Raw genomic sequence first — 12765 nt, 5'->3', positions numbered from 1 at the left:
GGGGTTGTACGCTCCCTGTAAGCCGCTCCCGTTATTAACCTGGCTGCTGCCCGCTGCACCAGCTGGAGCTTCCGGGCCGTCTTCAAAGGCAGCCCCATGTAGAGTGCGTTGCAGTAATCCAGCCGGGATGTGACCAAAGCGTGGACCACTGTGGCCAAGTCAGACCTCCCAAGGAACGGGCGCAGCTGGCGCACAAGGCGGAGTTGTGCGAAGGCTCTCCCGGCCACCGCTGAAACCTGAGGCTCCAGGCTCAGCGATGAGTCCAGGATCACCCCCAGACTGCGAACCTGCGTCTTTAGGGGGAGTGTGACCCCGTCCAACACAGGCTGTAACCCTATTCCCTGTTCGGCCTTCCGACTGACCAGGAGGACCTCCGTCTTGTCTGGATTCAATTTCAATTTATTGGCCCTCATCCAGTCCGACACAGCGGCCAGACACCAGTTCAGGACCTGGACAGCCTCCTTAGTGACAGGTGGGAAGGAGTGACAGAGCTGGACATCATCTGCGTACAGATGACACCTCACCCCGAAACTCCGGATGATCTCTCCCAGCAGCTTCATATAGATGTTAAACAACATGGGGGACAATATCGACCCCTGCGGGACCCCACAGGACAATGGCTGTGGAGCCGAGCAGGTGTCCCCCAGTGACACCATCTGGGATCGTCCCTCCAGGAAGGACCGGAGCCACTGCAGAACAGTGCCTCCAATGCCCAACCCGGCGAGTCGTCCCAGAAGGATACCGTGGTCAACGGTATCGAAGGCCGCTGAGAGGTCCAGCAGAACCAGCAAGGACACACTCCCCTTGTCCAGTTCCCGGTGAAGATCATCGACTAAGGCGACCAAGGCTGTCTCGGTGCCATGCCCGGCCTGAAGCCGGACTGTGCCGGATCTAGAATATCAGCATCTACCAAGAATGCCTGGAGTTGGGCTGCCACCACATGTTCCACGACCTTGCCCAAAAAGGGGAGATTGGAAATCGGCCGATAGTTCTCCAATTGAGTGGGGTCCAGTGATGGCTTTTTCAACAGCGGTTTTATCACAGCCAATTTGAAGCTCGCTGGAAAAATGCCGTCCCTAAGGGAGGCATTCACCACCACCTTCACCCACTCGGCCAATCCCCTTCTGGCTTCTCTCACCAGCCAGGATGGGCAGGGGTCTAGGATGCAGGTAGTGGCCCTTGCCTCTCCAAGCACCTTGTCAGCATCCTCGAGCTCAATTAATTGAAAAGAATCCATCAAAATAGGACAAGAAGGTGCTCGTGTTACATCCCCGGAGACTGCCGTTAATATGGCATCGAAGCCAGAGCGGATCAGAGCGACTTTATCCGCGAAGAACCGAGCAAATGCTTCACAGCGAGCTGCCGAGCTGTCAGGGATCCCATCTTGAGTGGTGGGATTTAACAAACCTCTGACAACTTGAAACAGCTCCGCCGGACGGTTCTTCGCGGACGCAATATTAGTTGCAAAGAAGGCATTCTTTGCAGCATCTATTGCTGCGGCATACGCCTTCAGAAAGAGGTGCAGCCGTGTTCGGTCTGATTCGTTCCACTTCGAGCGCCACACGCGCTCTAGACCCCTCTTCTTTCGCTTCATCGCTGCCAACTCCTCAGTGAACCAAGGAGAACCATCTGAGTCACCAAAAGAGCAGAGGCGACAGAGACTAAAGTTTACCTTAAAGAAAAGGTATAGAAGTGTTTATTTAGCTGTAAGGGAGCAGCAGAGAAGAACTGCCAAAGTGCAGTTAGGATCACTGCTGCTTTACTATAAAGCAGCAGTGACGCTATGGGCCAGTACAGTGGGAGTTCTGCTTTGAATTACCATTGACCTGTTTGCTCCAGCCTTGACTTCTGCATTTGAACTTTGGACTAATCTCTCTGGATTATCTTTGAACTTGGAATAGTGACTTCAGTGAATATTATTCCCAGTTATGTTCCTGCATGTTGGTGTGGCTATTAATTGACTATTGATCTTTGGAACACCTGATATTTGGGGGTTAGCCAGTACAACCCTGGTCTCCAGAGTTATAACAATGCTCAAACCAGTACAGAATGCTGGCTCTCAAAAGACAGAATGGAAGTGTATAAATAAATAATAAATAAACATGTGTCGATCTTTTAGTCTTCCAGGGGCTTTTCCATTGAGAAATATTGCATGAAATGGTTAAGTAAGGGGTCAACAGCTTCACAACAGATTAAACACGAGCATTTGCTACACACAAGCTAGCATATTACATAACGCATGTTGAGCATCCATCTGCTTTCATCACAATTGGAATGGTGCCTGCTATTCCAAGCTAGTTCATCACTAGCTTCAACCAAATGGTTGTGTTGAACTGAAGACAGCTAGGAGAACAGATTTTCTTTAGGTACTTGAGGAAGTAATGTTTATACAGTATAGATCTTCAAAAGGTTCTGCTGCTTGATCATTCTTTTTGACACACGTTGCATATTTTTGATTGAGAAATGAAAAAAATATTCTCTCCATCAGACTTTGTGTGCCCAGTTGAAAGCTATCACCAAATGTACCTTTTCCTATGCTTTCTATTCTTAAAGAAAGCCATAGCTGTTACATGTGCCTTAATTACATTTTGACCAGAATAATGCAATATAATCTGCACAAAGTCAAGAAGATATGTAACAAAAAAATAAGAAACTTGAACTTTTTTTAAAAAAACATCTAGATTAATGAACAATAAACAGTGATACCATTGTAGAGGCAGCTTCATTGACATGTGCTTTGTTTTCAGCCCCAAATAAAAATCAAAGTTCATATCTTTCATACCTTAAACTTCTAGGGACCTGGAGCATCCCTTGTATAAATCTGCTCATCTATTCAGATAATTATGAAAGTCTTCTTTTTGTTCCATCATTTCCAGAAATTAAGCTTAGTTTTGATGAGAGATAGTAATGGATGAGTCATTCAAAGATCTCAAATCCCTGAAAAATGCCAAGGTGTACCAACCATTGTCAATAGACTTAACTGAAAGAGTCTAAGATCATGCCACATGAGTACTATTTTTTAAAGTTACATATTTTTACTAGTATTATCATTTATGAACGAATGCATGAAAAACCAGTTTTCCATGTTTCTGCACATCATAAAGAATTATCTTATGAATTAAAATAACTTATTTTCAGTGATGTTTTTCATGAGGTCCTTCTTTTCTTTCCCTGTCTTTGTATTCACTTAGAAGACTACTTCTAAATCTTTTGCATTATTAGGTACCAGGCTCTCTCTACTGTTTCCAATCTTGGTAAGCGAAGAGTGCTACAAACAAGCAGCCAATACATTTCTTGAGATAACACTGTCAATCTTAGCTGAAAGACAGCATTATAAAACCATTACAGAATATTAACTATGTTCAATATGGTGTGGGTTAAAATGTGAATTGGAAACATATATATTTGAAATCATACTTGTTCAACTGTTGTTTCAAAAAACAGAAATTCTTTGTGGATGTTATAGGTTAAAAAATTATTGCCCCTTGTGTAAACCACAGACAGAAATGCCAAGACTTAGATGTTTTTGAGTGACAGTTCCCCTGTAGCTGTAGAGTTCTGTGACTTTGATTGAAAGCCTCAACTCTTGGGATTTAAATGTACTTGGAGAAGGGTTAAGAAGCAGGTTCAGCAACAACTTGACACAGTTTGGAGATAGAAGATGTGTAGTAGCTGAAACTTGAAGGGAGAACTATGGCTGAAGTTCTTATAGGAGATTCTAAAACATCTCTGAAAGCTCCAGTTTTGCCCTTGCTACTTTGTGTTAATGTTTAATACACCTCTGTCTATGAAATGGATGAGAAGTGTACTATTTTACATTTATACCCATCTCCTCTCGCACTCATTTGCTTTCTCACTTGCTTGCTTATGCTGATTCACTTTTTATCAAATAATATATCATTTATACAGAAGCTCGAATGGCTTCTGTGGATAGGTTTTTGAAGTTGAGGTGTTATTAAGGACAGGGGAAGAACCTGATTTCAATCTGGGATTTGGTTTCCATTCCCCTGGTTATAATATGTATAGTTTGCATCCTAGCTTTCTCACTTGTTATTGACTGCTTCATATAGCTAGAAATGTGTACTTGGCAACTTACCAAAATATGCACAAACATTGATAACATACATTTTAGCAAACAGGGGAATGCATTCATATGTATGTGTGTGTGTGTATACATACATACACACACACACACACACATATATATATATACAGATAGTTTAAAAATATGTAATACACATTTAAAATGTGCAAAGGGAGAGATATTGCACCATAAACACTTATGAAACGGCACAGAAAAAGCAAGGTTGTGGGAAAGGGAAAAGGACCCAATATGCTGCACTTTGTGGTTTTTTAAAGTATAAACTACAATATTTCCCCCCATCTATATGAATGTTTAAACATTACCAAAAGTTCAGCCATATTTGCACACAATTCTTCACTTCTAAATATTAAGATGCAGTTTTTCTTTCCTCTGATGCATAATTTATTAGAGTTGCTTGGAAGGTGACCTTCAGAGAACAATGTGACTGATTACAAAACTGAGATCCCTTTATTTATTTACTTCCTACCAAAAGGAGTGACTTTGAAAAGAATCCTCTGAAATGCTGGCCTTGAGTTAATGACTTCTTCAAGGCATAGCCACAAACTTCTTTGTCTACCTGACTTGCAAACAGTATCAATCGCATTCAATTTCCAAGCACTACATAATGTAGAATTTCTTTTAGATGCATCGTCAATGCTCAGAAACTCTATTATGTGTAACCTAGAAATAAGATAACCTATAGGAATATATAAAATGGATTTTAAGGGTTAAATATAACAGAAAATACAGTTAGAGGTCATATTTTTCTGTTCTGTGTTAGTTGTAACCTTTCCTATAATAATTTAGTTTAGATTTGTATGTAAAAATGTGATAAGATGTGTGTATAGTTTTTGCAGTTTGCAGTTTGTCTTTGTTATATGTGCTATTTGATTGTTATTATATGTTGATTTTATTATTGCAAAAGGGAAGGCAAGCAGGCAATTAGATGATGCCTTTATTCCCATCACAGTCATAATTTGGCGATATCAAAAATAGGTCCTTACTTTTCCCTTACACACATTGAGGTCAGAGAAACTCTGGTTTAGGACTAAATCTGGCCCTCCCCAGAAAAAGTTACAGTCCCTTCTCCATGAAGCATCCTTCGGTCATTTTCAGGTTTACTCTATCCCTCTTTAAAATGTTCATATGTCTTTGCATGATTTAATTCAAGGGTCCTCAAAAGTTTTAAGCTGAAAGCTGGTTCATGGTCCCTGAGACTGTTGGGCAGCCAGATTATCATTTTTTTTTTTAAAAACATGAACACATTTCTATCCACACTGCAGTATCTTCTTTATAGTTAAAAAAAACAAAAATAAAAGAAGACCATGAAATAATAATACAACATTTAAAATGAAGAACAATTTCTGTCAGCATAAACTTACCAGTATTTTAATAGGAGGTTTGGGCCTACTTTTGGCTGATGAGTCAAGCTAATTAGGATTGTTGTTATTGCCTTCAAGACTTTCAGATTTAGGGAGACCCAAATCTAAAGTTTAGAGCGGAACATGAGGGCTGGATAAATCTGAGAGAAACCAAAACCAAAAGATCTATCCCTCTGAGTCTGAAAGTGATTGGGATAAAAAAAAGCCTCCCATGCAAAATTTAAATCTGGGGGAAATAAAACTTTACCCATCTCTAACTGCAAGGATAGAGCACATAACCTGCTGTAAAAACACTGCAAAGGATAGGCTTGCTCTACAACCTCCCAATCCAAACAATTCCTGTGCTTTTCACTGTCAAACTGGTATCATTGAAGGTTGTCATAATGGACATGCTTTTAGTGGAAGCTTTTGTTCAATTTGCTTGTCATTACTGAATAGCTTGACCCTACCACCAAGGCATGATAAATTTGTCTTATCTTTTTTTATTAAAGAGCTAGTGCTAAAGTTTCATGTAAAACAGTTTACAGGGTATGCATCTGTCGCTGCTGTTTTAGATATCTGCTGGAGGATGCATACATTAAGATAAATGGATTGTCATCATTCTAGAACTGTTTAGTTTCACATTTAGGAGACCATCTGTTCCCTGATGGATGTTTTTGCATATATTGGTAAGAAAGTTGTATTGGGTTTGAAATGCATTTTAATAAATTCCATAATTAATTGCAAAATAAAGTTAAGGAAAAAATAACTTCAAGTAACTAACTCTGCCTCCCTCGTTGTGTGTGTTTTGGAGAAAAACAAGTTCAGATGATATATTCCATATAAATTTCATAGTACTGTAAAGGGATTTCAGGTCTCTTGACTTTATTTCAGTATTACAACTTCAGTTTTCCAACAAATAGATGCATTTCTTGGGACCTAAAACCAAATGAACCAAAAATTAGAGAAAACTAATTTGGATTTTAGATGGTGATTGTCCATTATTTATTATTACTGCATGGAGGTGCCACCGGTGGGTATTGACCTTGGTACAAGGACATCTTGATTGCCATGCCTTAGTTTCAGTATCTGCGAGATGGGATGAGCTCCTGGCTGTCAGCCCTATGAGAGAAGCCCCCTGCAGGATAGTAACCCATCTAGGCGTCCCCTGAGCAATGTCTTTGAAAACAACTGATTCTCTCACATCAGAAGCAACTTGCAGTATGTTCTCAATTCGTTTCTGACACAATAAAAAAAGTACAACTAAGCAATAACCTTGGCTGGGCTGGGTTTTGAAGGGTGTCTTATTTTACTCCATCACCTGATGGTGAATATGTTAGGATTTGATAAAATATATTTATGTATTTATTATTTATTTATTACAATATTTATATCCATTTGCATTTATATATAAAATATAAATGCATATCCAGGTGATGAATTGCTGAGTCATAATGACAAAGCAAACATCTGGTGCAACCAGATATGTGTGATTGCATCATTTAGTAAATGATGAAACCATGAATGTAGCATGGCATCATGTGGGTCAATATTAAAGCAGGACAGACATCATGTATTTTGCTGGTCCTCCTGGATGGTGTTTGTCAGTGCATGCTGGAGAGAAGAGATCTGCATAAAGAAACTTGCAGTTGAGAGGAGAGAGAGCATGCATATTTGTATATAGCTGTTTGTGTCTGTATTGCTGAACTTCAATATAGAATCATAGAAAAATAGAGTTGGAAGAGACCACATGGGCTAGTCTAACCCCCCTGGCATGTAGGAAAAGCACAATCAAACATCCCCAACAGATGGCCATTGAGTCTCTGCTTAAAAGTCTCCAAGGAAGGAGCTTCTACCACACTCTCATGCAGAGAGTTTACAGGTTCTCACAGAAGTTCTAACTAGGCTTGTGCATTTCAGCTAAACCTCATTTTGTTTCTGCTGGCCAGATACCAGTAGACCCCCAAATTTGTTTTCACACGACTCACGAAAACTGGTGGGTAGCCAGATAGCTGTTTTTCATCTGTAGCCAAAATATGTGGCTAGATCCAGCCCATTAGTAGCAATGGGGAACTTACAGTACAAGGCCTCCCCTTTCAGTTCCTGGGAGCATTTCCTTTTTTCCTTTCATGGGAGCCTGGGTGTCAGCAATGGGGTTAAGAAAGCGCCATTCCTGGGAACCTTTCTTTTTTTCCTTCAAGAGAGCCTGAGTGTCAGCAACGGGGTTAAGAATGCACCCCATTATGGGGGGAACTTCCCACAGGCTTACTTTCTATATCCTTCATTAAGACCTGGATTAAAAGAACTAGAGTTAAGATAACACTTTTTCTTCAATCCTTTCCCTTCTGTCTGTAGAGGGGACCACATTTGATGCTTTGTTAAAGCTATTTTTTTCTATTCAAGAAGCAACTTGCATTATGTTTTCAAGTTGTATCTGACATGATAAAAATCAACCTGGGGTGACCTTTGGAGAGACTGATCCAGGATCACTCCCAAGATGAGAACACAGTCTTTCAGGGGGAGTGTAATCCCATCCAGAACTAGTTGACATACCTCCATCCCTAGATTAGGACCCTTGATGGCAAACACCTCTGGTTTGTCTGGATTCAGTTTCAATTTGTTTTGCCTCATCCAGTCCATTACCTCTTCCAGGCATTTGCTCAGAGGAGACATGCTATCCTTAACTGAGACTGTTTTTAAAGGCATGGAGAAATATATAACTCCATATCCAGCTCTTAAACTGGTTTGAGATGTGTCAGGTGTGTGTCATTCAAGATTGCCTGAAGTTGGAAAGCAACTGCCTTCTCAATCAGCTTCCCCAAAAAGGAAGGTTAAACACTGGTCTGTGGGTAAACTAATAGTTCTAACTATGGCTTCTTTTAAATAGGATGGAACTTTCACCTCCCTGAGAGATGTATTGATAATATATTGTGTTTGAAATGGAATTGCATCTCCTTCCTGGATGACCAGCCAATATTTGCAGTATTTATATACCACCCTTCTCAATCCCGAAAGGGACTCAGGGTTGTTCACAGTGTTGTCCTCCTTACTAGCCCCAGCAGCTTATTCACATCAACAGTACTCACCAATTGAAACTGATCCAGTTTAATCTCACTCACAGAATTGCTGGATACCTCGTTATTGGCCGCCGATCTAATAACAGCCTCTAAGTATGCACTTATGCAAGATATTTTATTTGTAAAATGGTTGTTAAAAGCATCACAGTGAACTACTGAAGGTTCTAGTTGTCGTTCTTCCCATTATATTTCTCTAAGGGACTCTGTAAACCATGGAGCCTGGTTTGTAATGGGTTGAATAGGATGTTTGGGAGTGATTGTGTCAATAACCCTGGCTAGATTTCGATTTCATTTGCTGACCAGGGATTCAACTGGATCATCAGTGATGCCAGCCATGGAACCCTTTAAGGCAGTGGTTCTCAACCTGCGGTCCCCAGAAATCCCAGCCAATTACCAGCTGTTAGGATTTCTGGGAGTAAAAGGCCAAAAACATCTGGGGACCCCAGGCTGAGAACCACTGCTTTAAGGCCTCCTGGAATCTCAAAGGATTCATTAGCCTTCAAGGGGGGACCATTTTAATAGGTCCTCCATCCCTTCAGGTTGTATCTGTGATACTAGCCCAGACCAGAAAATGATCTGCTTATAACAACTCAGAGGTATTGGTTACCTCCACTCACAGATCTGTATATCTTGAGGTGAAAACCACATCAAATGTCTGACCTGCCAAATATGTTGGTCCAGAAACCAATTTGGATAGGCCCATATTTGTCATGGATATCATGAACTCTTGAGCTGCACCTGACAAAATAGCCTCCAGTGGTTTGTTGAAGTCACTCAGAAGCAAAAGTCTTGGTGGCTCCAACAACACCTCTGAAACCAGTTATGTGGGCTCAGCCAGGGAATCTGTCAGGAAGCAGCATGTACGGTACATTAAAATAATCCCAATCTATCCCTGGCTTTTAGATTCAGGTATACACATGTGCTTCATCTCCTTAACAGATAATCTGCTCAGGTTAAGAGGTATTTTAAAACCACAGCTACCCCCCCCCCCCCCCATTTTCCCTAACCTTCTCACTGACACAGTACCCAGCAGAGAGGGCCAGGGCCCAGGTTGGAGCACTATCATCTCACAGCCAAGTTTCAGCAAAGCATGCTAAGTCAGTTTGAAAATATCATAGATAATATGAGTGTGCGTTACATTGGGCTACCTTTGTACCAAGTTTGGAAACTCCAGTTGGTTAAAAATACTGCGGCCACCTTTCTCTCCTTCCTCATAGGACATGTGACTCTGCCATCACATATCTCCCTCTACCCTGTAAGACTTGTATTGACACTCCAGTTTCCATATATATTAAATTAGAAACAATACAGGGACAAACAAACAACCCAAACAAAAAAAGACAAAAGACAAATTATAAGACATTAATAAAACAACACTTACACATTCAATGGTGCATTCCCAATCAGGTTCATTAGTTGGCTAGTCCAGCAGCACCCTACTTCCACTAGGGGACTGCCTTATAGATTGTTCTGGTTAGCCCTCTCAATACTGCTCAGTCTTCCAGCTTGCTGTCTCACCACCAGCTGGTGTAACAGTTCAAAAGCAACCAGTATCCACCCAGTGAGATGATTTTCTAAAAACACAACGCACAACACATTAAAATAGAAGAAGAGCCCCCAGATCTAGTGGACTCAAGCTTTATACTTGCTTCCTCTTCAGAGATTGCTGAGTCACACCCTGCTGAGGTAGGCAGGAGTTGCAGTCTATTCACAAGAAGTACAGAAGCAAGCAACAGAGAGATGGATGATGATGCTCTTGCTTCTGGTCAACAGCAGCAGCAGACTCAAGACTATGTTTGCTTCTGGTCTCTTCAACAGCAGCAGCAGACTCACGTCTTTGCCTTCTCTTGAAAAAATCTTATAGTCTTAACCATTTGTACTTCCTCTTTAATTTGTATGGGTTTAATCCCCTTACTGCAGTGTTTGTTCTATTTTTACCAGTTATAACCTCTGCGCAATGGCTTTACAATATCCTTATTTTTTAAAATGAATTTTAACTTCTTGAGCAAGCCTAAGCTTGTTCTTTAGTTTTTTCTGAAATTATTCCTACATGTACAGTCTATTAGCTTGTATTGCCTGTCGTGATCCCTCCCTTATTTCAATTCTTTAACATGCCCCTTTTAAATGTAAGCTTATCTGAAAGTTCTTTAGACATTCATCCCAGTTTATTTAGACATGTCCCACAAATTGTTGTTTAAAAGGGGCTTGCTGGAATGGTGAGTGCTTAGCAAAAATTCAAAATACTTAACATCTGGCACATATGTTCAGAGATGAACTGCATTTGCACTGTGGTTCATCAATCAAGATGATAAAGAGTTTACATTATCATTTCACAAACTCAGCTAGAACAGACTTTACCTGGGCTTTTAAAATTTTAATTAGATTACAATAATAGGACTATATTGACAGGAATAATGACATTATCCCAGAATGTGGAAAGTACAAATGCCCATTCAAGTGATGAGGCAAAGATGTTATTGGAAAGACTCTGGTCCAATAGTATAGAGCAGGTATGAGTTTTCAAATGTAATCCCTTGTATTTGCTGTAAAATTTAGCAAAAAGCTGAGCTTTCCCTCATATTTTAGACTAAATTGGATTAGAAGCCTATTTTTCAGAGGTCTAAATCATACAGCATTAACATTTTTCCTGACTGAATTGAGTTAGTCTATGTTTACTGAAGACTCAGTAATAATTTACAGATTCAGATATTTAATGATGCTATACTCTTTTAAGCAGAGTCCTGTTTTAACCCCATTTAAAACAAAATTGGGATGGGTATAAATCCTTCCAGCCTCTAGGTTCAGGTCCACTGTCAGAACTGTTTGCCACCTCTCTCCTTCTGTGTTGCCTGTTGGAACTCAATGCTTACGATTCCCGCTCTCCACAGATACAACTGATTCACATTGGCAGCTGAAAACACAAGAGAATGGGGTGTGTCCATTGCCCTAAGAATCAAAATATGTGTCTTTTGAGGAATGGTTTTATTTTAATTATTTGTCACATAGAATCATAGTGTAAAGATGTCATGATCATTGTGTTTTATTCATGATTGCTATGTTTAGGTTGACTGTTTAAGGTTATATATTTCAGCTATTCTTATACAGAAGCTGGGAGCCTCTAAGGCATGGCCAGGAAAAGGGGCGTGGCTTCACCTTGCTGGTGGAAGCCTTAGAATTCAAAATTTAGCAGTTGGAATTGGGCAGTTGGAGTTTTTCGGTTGAGCAGAGCAGTTGGTTCTGTTCAGTGAGAAAGGAGGGTGATCGAAAAAAAGAGATTGTGGGAGGAAGTTGAGCAGCTAGAGAGTTTTAGCGGAGAAGGGCTAAAATTGAGGTTGCTGAGCCTTTAGTAGGAATAACTAAAGAGCTGAGGCTATATCCCTAAGTCAAGGAGGACTAGGGTTAACCAGTTAAACTCCCCAGTCCAAGTTTGATCAGGTACAGGTCAACTAAGTTCAAGAAGGACAGTATTCCTAACTGAAAGAAACAAGTAATATAAAGCTGATACCATACTAAGCTCAGTGAAACTATTGAGAAATCTTGCAACACTTACTGTACAGAAGTAACATCGTTCACCTCAAGTTATAACATTCTTGCAACCATCAAGCTTTGTGCTATAAATAAACAAGTTACTGTTTCTTCAAATGTTGCTTATTATTTGAGCAAAGCATCTTTCAAAGGTGGTGGCAGCGACAACATTGAAAAGTAGGATACATAGAGGTAGAAGTTGAATCCTTCGCAATTTGGTGGCAGAGGTGGGATCCAAAAAGATTCCATCCCTGTCATCACATCAAGTCTTCACATTTTGGTGGCAGCGGTGGGATCCAAAAAGATTCCATCCCTGTCATCACATCAAGTCTTCACAATAGAGTTGAAAGAGACCACAAGAACCATCCAGTTAACCCTCTGCCATGTAGGAACACAGAATCAAAACATTCTCGACAGATTGACCATCCAGTGTCTGCTTAAGACTCCAGAGAAAGGAGTCTTCATCACCCTGCAAGGCAACATATTCAATTGCTGAAGGGCTGTTATTATCAGGATGTTCTTCCTAATGTTTAGGTGGAATCTCTCTCTCTCTCTCTCTCTCTCTCCCCCCCCCCCCCCCCCGGTAATCCATTGCTTCATGTTCTGGTCTCCAAAGAAGCAAAAAAAATCCCCAAACAAACAAGTTTTCACCCTCCTCAATGTGACCTCCTCTCTGTCATGTTTTGTCGATTAAACAACAACAAAAGATTCAAATAAA

General features: G+C 40.6%; 1 long non-coding RNA gene across 1 annotated transcript in view; it reads right to left on the bottom strand.

The window, feature by feature from the left end:
* Window positions 1-12381, bottom strand: part of LOC134298344 (uncharacterized) — a 53117-nt gene extending 40736 nt beyond the window's left edge. Inside the window, exon 1 of the long non-coding RNA XR_010005373.1 lies at window positions 11970-12381. This is a non-coding gene — a long non-coding RNA (uncharacterized LOC134298344). The remainder of the gene's footprint in view (window positions 1-11969) is intronic.
* Between the last annotated feature and the right edge of the window lie 384 nt (window positions 12382-12765).

The sequence above is a fragment of the Anolis carolinensis genome, chromosome 4 (genome assembly GCF_035594765.1).
Source record: "Anolis carolinensis isolate JA03-04 chromosome 4, rAnoCar3.1.pri, whole genome shotgun sequence".
In the NCBI taxonomy this organism is placed as follows: domain Eukaryota; kingdom Metazoa; phylum Chordata; class Lepidosauria; order Squamata; family Dactyloidae; genus Anolis; species Anolis carolinensis.
The sequence above is the reverse complement of the archived record's forward strand: the minus strand, read 5'-3'. Positions and strand labels throughout refer to the sequence as shown.